Raw genomic sequence first — 9,832 nt, 5'->3', positions numbered from 1 at the left:
GAGGAACAGTAGGGTCTAACTGGCCAAAGAGTTCAAGATACCTGGGTTTTAGGTCTGCTTCTACTGACAATCTGTTGTATGACCTTGGGAAAGCTCACTTTTTCTCTCCACACTTGCTTCTCTCACAGTTTGTTTTGCCTTATCCATTTAAATTGGAAGCTCTTAGGATGGGGTTTGGCTCCTAATGTGTGTTCAAACAGAAGCTGAAATGGAGAGACCTTCATCTCTGTTGTAGGACTCAAGGTGCTACAGTAATACAAACAACAATAAAAAAGAATGAGTGATGCAGTATAATTGCATGAATAATAGGGTGCCTTTTAAGACCGTTCTTCCTGCCAGATCATCTTTGTGCTAATAAGTTCTGTTTACTTAGGGAATACTCAATAAATAATAAATAAAACCTCAGGCTGAGACTTTCCCAAGCACAGCAGGTAATTTAGACGTATCGTCCATTAAAATTAATGCAAAAGGTGCGTCTAAATCCCTCAGCGCTCTCAGAAAATTCTTAGCTTGAATATTTAATTTCCAAGCTAGACAACCGGCAGGGTGGTCTCCATATCTGGCAGACAGTGGGGTAGAAAGTAAGAGGAGTAATGGGTGTACTTGGGTGCAGAGCTCTTACTCACCTGAGCGGCTTTACTGGTCATCCAATTACTTATGCTCCCCTGAAGTCCTGTGTGAAAACTCCAGGAATCAATCACATTCTGAAGATGAACAGATGGGACAAAGAAAGGAAGATTAAAAAGGATTAAAAAGGAGAAATAGCACCGTCCTTGGGTGCAATATGCCATCTACCTCTTCTACCCCCACTACTCCACCCTGAAATTGTTCTCCTGAGAACATTCAGTGCTGTGCTCGCTTTCGGCAACGGTCAGTGGGGACCCACAGTGGATCTAGCAACAGGAAGTTTAAAGCAGCTCGGAGCCACCTACTCTCCATTTCTCATCTCCAAATTTCTTAAACCTAGTGTAAGGGGGGAGGAACAGCACCAAGATTATTGTAAATGCCACATCACTATGTAGGACAGGATTGACGTGCTTCAAAAGGTGCTCACTGCAGCTTTGGTAGATCACTCTGTCTCTGTCAGCATGACAGATAACAGCCTCCAGACAGCTATGAACACATTAAAAATATACTTCTGTCTCTGAGCAATCACACCTCAGTGCAGCGCTGTCTCACTGTGGAGAAGCAAAGAAGGCTGTACCTCTGGGAGAGCTGTACAAACATCTGCGTCTGCTTCAGCTCTATTTTTCACTATTGTTCCTTCCTGACAATTTTGCCACCCTTGATAAAAACCCGAGCGAGAGGTAAAAATGAAATGAGTTCTTTCTGACGCGTGCATACATATTTAAGCATTTCTGTCACTATGTGTTAGAGTCGCAGGCACTTTAACGATGCTGCTCAGTTCCTTGCTGCTTGCATGGCATCAGGTAGTAATATTAGGCTATAAGGTTTCAGAAGCTGAACAAATCTCCTCTCTTCCCATTTCATACTGGCCATTAAACTTATATTATCATCAGAATCACAACAAAACAGAGTAGTTTCTATAATTCTGTGAGGAAATGAGGCCGACTGCATCAGAACAAAATACACATCATTAACAGAGCCCTGCTCATAACACTCTTAAACACACAGCTCTGTGAATATTCATATTCTATTTTTGAGGGGTACTAAGCTCTGGAAATTTTTGTTGCCTCATCAGTTCTTGGGCCTTCTGGGATCAGAGCACCAAGGAAAAATAACAGCTCTCAGTGTTGCTCAGGGTATTTTCTCTAAGTAAACAAGGCAGATGCAAGTTTCTCTACAAAAAAGAGATGGTAGACCTGCATTTGCATGACTTGTGCCTCACTTTTTAAAGTAGATTGTGAATAGTATGATGCTGGATTCATCATTACAGGACAGACCAGACGGTGAAGGCTCAGAGTATAATCCCATTCCTATGCAGAGAGATTTCTACAATTGCATATTAACTGTTATTGGAAGTTTCCATACACATGTAAATCCCTCTGTACTGGAATGAGAATATCCTTTAATGCAAAGCATTATATCCATTACAACAAGTAGCATGAATAGCTAATAGTTGTTGCAATTAAATTGAAAATTGATTTGGCCTGCTGACACCTTGAACATAAAGCGGGAATTTTATAAATTGTATCTTTTATTTATACAGCACCTTTCACGTCAATGACACCTTCACAGATAGCAGGGAAGTCCAGTTACAGGTATGTCAATGAGCTCCAGATAAAATTTTAATGTTCAGGATGTACTGAGAAGGCATTGGTCTGCTTAAACGTAGTTCACATGTATACTAACATCTCGAGTATGTGTATGCTTATATTTACTATAGTAGATTTTAAAAAAAAAAAAAAAAAAAGGTCTTTAAAATTTAAGAAACATTACTGCAGTCCCAGATGAAAGAGCCGTAAGCACTTGCTTTTAGTAAAACCCCACCGAAACAGATTCCCAGCCTCATGCCAAAAATATGTCACCAAAAGTGCACGGTGCCAGTAGCCCTCCTGAGAGGTAAAGCCAGTTACCATTAGCGCTGTCTTAAAGTAGCTGAATAGTCTCTGAAACCCATGCTAGCCTCTTGGACCTATAGCATCACTCCCCACAAAGCAGCCCTGTATCTCCCTGGAGACAGCTGGCTATCTCAAGCATGATCCTGCATGGAGTGAAATACTTAGGCCATCCTTAGTTAATAGCAGAAGAGATTCTGCTATTTCCATACTGCACTGAGTTCTTGGGAGGAGAAATTCAGCAATATGTGTAAGATGTTACTACAGCCATAATGGCCATACTGATAGGAAAAATGTGCTTGACATCAGTCTCTGGTTATCGCACTGATACCCAATTCACTCAGCCATTTGGTCCAGAAATGGATCTGTGAATTGACCGTGCTTCCTTTTGCTGTTGTCTATGGCTTCAGAAACCACTGTCTGAAAACATATTTTCCTCATTTCCTCATTCTAAGCATTTTTTGTTGCGAACAACATTTAGATACCATTCACCATACTGCAGAATTTTGCAATACTGGGATGAATTCAACTATCCTGTAGAATTCACCCAAAATTTGGTATTCAAACTATGCTGAAAACAAACTCAGGAAATACAAACCATAGAAATTATATAGAATGCTTTATCCATAACTTCTCTTAGAAGCAGAACTCGTAAATATATTTTGCACATGAACTTGGTGTTAGTTCATTGGTGCTACTTATCCTCAATCTCCCCTTAGCAGTATCCCTGGATGGAGTTCAGCAAACACCCCTGCCAAGTGTATCAAGCCCATTGAGTCTGTTTATCATAATTGTTTTGCTTGGAGCTCCCTTTCCATCCTGCCTAACTACAGAATTTCATGAATTCAAAACAAGTAGAAATTATAGGAACAATGATTTGTTCTTCAGTATTCACTTCTCAGAGGACAAAGACCTGGACTCTTCTTTCAAGAAAGAATTTGCCTCAAAGTGAATGGAAAAGTTGTTTTTATGGAAAAAGCCTGCAAGCAATTCATTTTTCCCCAGTAGCATTATAATTACATCCTTTAGGGGGGGAAAAAAGTGCCCCCTCCCTCCCCCCCCGCAAGCCAAAGAAAAACATAATCCTCAAAAAAAGCTGTTTCTTACAAAATAAATAAATGTATTGAAATGCAATTATTTTTGCCCTGAAAAAAAAGTCAGGCACAAGTTTAATATTAAGTCTTCCAGTAACCCACAGACATCAAGGACCCTACCGATAAGTGAACCTTTCTTTTGATCTCCATATAGTTGCATGAACTTAAATAAATGTTCAAGTCTTCTGTTAAATCAAGATTCTTATTGTTCTTCCTTTGTCTTCTCCTCTCCTGTTGGAGAGAACAGATAGACTCATGGCTGAATGCACTTATCTTCAAAGAGACCAGACATTTCAGTATGTCACACACAATGCAAAAACTTATTTCTGGCCTTTGCTGCAGAAAGACTTTTTTTTTAATGAGTCTACAAATTCAATAACACTTGCTGTTGTCTTGTGAGTGTGAGTGTATATGTGTATAAAATGAAGTACACATCTCTGTTTCAGTCTCATAGAGGAAAGGGGTGCAAATGGAGGGTCGTTGTAAAGCTGTGCAGAATATGGGGAAGTCAGCCAAACTGCACTTTCAGAAATGGCAGTCTTCCCAGCCTTAAAGTCTTTTGTGGAAAATAAAATATTCTATTGCATTATTTTCCAATTTCGGCTATATCCCTTGTTGAGCTCCAGAATGGTATATTTCCAAAAGTTCGGAAATATTTTGCTGCTCACCATCTGCCTCAATAGCTGGACATATTGGACATCAACACCAGGACCAAACATCTGTAGCCCAAGGACACCAAGCAGCCACCAGTGTCATACCAGGGGGAATATCCATGCTCCAAATCTTTGCACTCTCACTGACCAAAACATTATGGGCACACAAAAAATATGTCCCTGTCCCTACACTTTCTGCTTCCTTGCTTGGTTAACATCAATACAAAATTGCCTTGCCAAATTAAGATGAGCTTAGTTTTAAGTGCAAATATTTTACTGCACCCTGAATTTGTGGAAATGTGCAGTGTTGATTTCTCCTTTCCTCTGTGCAGAGTGTGCTGGATGTTTTCCTTTGTGTTGCATATACAAACCTTTGCACAGTCTCTTTTGCGGCATGCATCACTGTGCAGTTAGTTTGGCTACGCATGGCATTTGTACAGCCCTTTCTTATAGTTCAGGCTACTTCTCAAGGAAGGACTTTCATTATTAAAGAGGAAGAATATTTCAGCATGAGACTGCACTAAAAGCAGCCAACTGGCTTTGCACTTGGCCTAAACAGACTGGTCCTAATTAATGCATGCAGAGGCCTGAAGTACCACAAACCTCCTGCACAAGGCGGGCAATGCGTTACACTCCACAGCAGAAGTTTTTTGGGAGGGCCAGGCAATGTAACCTCAGAACTTTCCCCTAGAAATACACGTTCATGTTTAAAAAAAAAAAAAAAAAAAGCCAGACGAGCTATTTTGACACTCATAAACACTTTCTTTCTCTTCCTTTCCCAGCCACTTTCTTTCTGTCTCTCTGACACACACGCATCGGTGAAAGAAATACAGCTGGTGGTGTCTCAAAGTCTGATGTTTTCCATCCTGTTTTCCAATGTGAATATTTATTTTCAGTTTGTACTTAGGATATTGAAGAATAAAAGCAGTATTTTCAAATTTCCTTGTTTGGGGGAATGATACTCTCTCAAATCAGGACTAGATACTACTGATGTTGGAGTCCCCCTGTAGAGCATACCAAACTGTCATGACTGAGAAGGCAGTAATGCAAAGGATAATTATTCAGGACTATCTACTCTGCATACGTCATCCTGGGACCTTATATCCTGATAATCCAGAGGTTAATGTAGGAAAACACTTGGTCAGACCAATATTTCCAATGGCAAATACACAAAAAAGTTAATAAAATGAGTTAAACCCATAATCCTTAAGAATTACAGAGCTGAACTGAAAGCCATGAAATTTAAAAAATATGTCAAAATTTTTGTTTTCTCAGTTTGCATATTTTGTTGTGAGATGTGGTGGAAAAACCCTAACAGCCAGGCAGGCTGGGCTCCGGGCTGCTTTACCTAGACAACATGATTTTAGACCAATTATCCTGAAAATGTTCTGGCCAAAACCCCAGTATGCTTCATGGTAACTTCCTGCTCTTCTAAAAGCAGATGAACAGCTTCTCTGAATCTGGAGTAAAGTAGATGAAGCATCTGGACTCTAGGTGTTGCTCTCACACAATTTCCTTCCTATGAATTCCCTGAATTCCAAACTATTTGTTCAAATCTCTCTTTGTTGGCTTTCTACACGGTAAACAGTACCTCCACACACAGATACTGGTCCTTTCCACTGGCAGGTGATAAATGCCAGAAATGAGCCATTCCCATACATACACAGTCGCAAAACAGGAAAACCACGTTCTTCTGTGATCGCTAAAGAAAGAAATGCCTGTACATCAGCTCGAATGAGAACAACATCCCTGACTTTGGTGCAGCCAGGAAGGAGGGGAAAAGGAAAATCAAAGTTATGTCACCCAGTAACCGAACTGAAATTGCTTGTTTGCAGTCTCTCTCCAGAGTGCATAACAAAACCACCCCTGGGAGAGTTGTATACGTGTTAATTGGCCATGTCACCCTGGAAAGGATCTTCTCTTCCCTTGTTAGACTGAAATCTGCAGGGGAAGGGGCTCAAAGGATGCAGATAAACATATTTCTTTTCATTTCAGTGGTGCTACATGGGTTTACATTACTGGAGGAGCTGGCCCTGTAGGCTTGCCTACACACAGCTCGGAACAGAAGAAACATGATGGATTCAGGCCTGTGTACAATAGCAATACAGGAACTCTGCATAAAATTACAGCTGTTGCTAGAGGATACTAACCATGAGATTTGAGTAACTGATGCAGGCAGAGTGTGGGGGAAGAGCCGATATTTTCAGGTCAACTAGAAGCTATTGTGTTTGGAAGTGAGAGGAAAAAATTGTTCACATTGCTTTTATGAAACATGTAATTTTCCGTCTCCCTTGCCATGCCTTAAGAGCTTAATTGGACACAGTTGATGTAGACACAAGCCCAGCTCCTGTCTCAAGCTTATATTTCCAAAGGTCACAGATTTCATGCTGATCCTCTGCAGTATGCTATCATTTCCATGAGAACCTGAGGAGGAGAACATTAATTGACTGTGACTGTAATTGGCTTCATGATGGTTGTCAGGCCAGTGGCTGGGAACACACACCCCAGAACAGCTGTCAAACATGTAACCTGGCAGAAAGTCACCAAGTGTCAGGAGCGTGCTCTGAACAGGACTGACATTTTCTATGCCCACAGAGGCTCTGTGATCAAGACAGATCTCTTGACATAATGATTCTCAAAAGTGACTAATTTGAAATAGTTTCAGCTGATGCAAAGCAAAGATGAAAAGCATGCACAGTCTGTCGGCAGCAAGGTTCGTCTTCAATTGCAAAGGGGAAATGTGCTCTCCAAGACCTGTGAGAGATCACCGTGGTATCACTGACACAGCACTGACTTTCCTGGTCAAGGCTTAGTTTGAAAAAGCCAAAAACAAAGCTGAAAACCACCGGATAGTCACCAGGTACACGTGGTCTAATTGGCATTAATATCAGACCTGGTTTCTCTTCTGCTAAGTCAAAACCAGTCCCTCTGTTGAAGTCAAGTAGGGCAACTCATATCAATCAAAATATCATCAGACAGAAATTGTCTTCTTTGTGTTACTACCAGAAAGATCAGTTCTGCTCTCTGAGACCATTGAAAAACCACTATCCTTGATGTAATATGCACCAGAGCGGAGAGGGTTGAGTGTGCTTTTTAGATCTATATATGCAAGTTATATAACAGCAGCTCTGTGCTCTGCAAGCAATTGCCTTTTCTTCCTGCTGGATCAGTCTCCATCTTCCTTTCAGGCTGATGGGATTCCTGCCTTGGAGTACTATGGTGTGTAGTCCTTTCAAAACTATTATAGTAACCACTGGCTGTCAGTGTTACTTCTATTTTAATAGAAAATTCTGGGCTCCACTGAGCTATGCACAGAGAAAACCTGGAGTGAGAAGTAGTCCATGTCTCTGGGAGATGACAGTCTAAATAGACAAGATGAACAGGGCAGGAAAGGGAAAGGAAAGCTTTATTGATGGAAAGCAGAGACATTGGTCATGAGAGGAATTGGCCAAGGTCAAAAGGAGAACACTGTGCTGGAACTAGAGAAACGATCCCAAGGCTCCACAAACCAAATCCAGTGCCTTCACATAGAACTTGCTTTTCCACAAATAAATACCTTTTGCGAATTTCAGCCTAGAGAAGGATAATTCAACATGTGGTACCTAGTGAAGCTGTTTTTCCCATTTTCTGTCAAAGAATGAGATGGATCAGGGGACTAATGGGAAAGATATGACTATGGCTGCAGTCTTCTGGGTATTTGTTCAACTAGAAGAAACATGCTGATGATTCAGCTTCTCTCTAATGGACTTTTTAGGCATTGTTCTCTTCTTGTGTTATTACAGGATTTTCCCTTGTTTTCAAGCAGCTGTTTATCACACTAATGAAGAAAGTGAATTGAAAATGGAGCAGTCGGTAAAAAGCCTTGTTTCCTGAAGCCCAGCGTACAGGAGACTGCTAAAAACTCTATTAACAAAATGACTCCATATAATGACCAAAAAGACTTGGAAGGTGATATATTTCTCTGTGGTCATGGATTTAAACAGTTTGCTGCATATTTCTGCTGCAAAATGTAAGACAATAATCAAACGAAAATCCTTTCAAAAACACAATTGTAGATCTCAAATGTCAAGCATGCAGGCACTCACATGTAAAATTTCAGATTAGAATTATAGTTTCTTCTAATTATAGAACACAGCAAAGTACATCCAACAGCTATACTTATTTAGAGGTAAAAATTAACTTACTCCTTCACACACCTACATATTTACACAATCACAGGAGAGAAAGTAAATACACTAAGCACACAGGATGCATATGTGAACACACGTGCACCCTTGAAGACAGCTGCTTCCAGCAATGCAACACTAGAACATGAGAACTCCAGCAGCATTGGTACATACTTTTCCCCTGAGACCCACAAACTGGGTCGTACAAGAAAAAGCCAGCCCAAGAGTCCCATGTATTTATTACAGTGGCACAAAGACTCTTCCCTACTCATGCAGAGCACTGTTTGGAGCAGACCACACGAACCAGTGCCACAGCTGTTCAGGAAAGTAACACTGAGGACTGAACTTGCTTTTCACCTCAGTAAAATTAATCTTAATTATAGCAACTCATTCACAACATTAATGTGAAATACACTGCAAGGCTGAATGTAAATTAGAAATTCAACTCAATTTATACCTGCAGCAGCTCTTTTCCACATGGTTAGCGAAAGTGCTATAGAAGCACCACCAAAATGCCTCTGAAGCCTTTTCTCTCTCTGCCATAAGAGCAGGAAGGTCCTATGCTAATAAGCAATTACACTCTTGGGCAGAGCTAAGGAACTTGATAATGCACTGAGTGAAGCCAACAGGAAGACTCCCCAGATTGCAGATGAGGCCATGCATATATTGCTTTGCCATTTGGACATGGCTTCAAACTGCGTTAGCTGGAAAACAGAGAAAAAGAACAGCAGAGCCATCACGGTGACCTCTCTGTGAACCTGAATTGGGTAGTGCTTTGCTCCCTCCCACACTTTAATTCACATTTCTGTGCTGACTGTAATGCTGTGTACTGGCCCCAGCAAGAATTAAATTAAATATTTATACTTTTGTGATGAGATACTTTGTTACCCCGTAAAGCTTGCACATATGGAACTCCATTAATTTATGCTAATTCCTTATTTCTCTAGAAGAGCCTTTCTCCTCATTAGCATTTGATCATTTAATACAACTTTACAGCACACACTAAATTGAAGCCCATAATCTTTTGTAATTGAAGTTTCGTGTGCATTCATTGTCATTAAAAAAAAAAAAATGAGAAGGAAGGGAGATGTGTATGCTTGTATTGCCTTTGCGTGGCACGCACTGCTCCAAGTGGGAATTAGGCCTGCAGGGAGCTGTTTGCAACGGCAGCTGCAGAGCGCAGGCTGCATTAGGAAGGCTGGACCTGCCCTTGGTTGTGTTGAGGAAGCATTTTCTGGTGACCTCGATGACAGAAGAACCAGTCCTCTGGCATGCTGCCAGTGCCTGCCAGCCGTATTTGAGGATGGTGGTAGGAAAAGAAAGTAGAGGTGGAAATTTCAACCCACAGAGCAGACCTGCAACAGAGAGAAATTGTCTGGTTCACCCTACCTAAGACAGCC

Source organism: Charadrius vociferus, unplaced genomic scaffold, assembly GCF_000708025.1.
Source record: "Charadrius vociferus isolate BGI_N301 unplaced genomic scaffold, ASM70802v2 scaffold324, whole genome shotgun sequence".
NCBI lineage: Eukaryota > Metazoa > Chordata > Aves > Charadriiformes > Charadriidae > Charadrius > Charadrius vociferus.
This window is presented reverse-complemented; position numbering follows the sequence as displayed.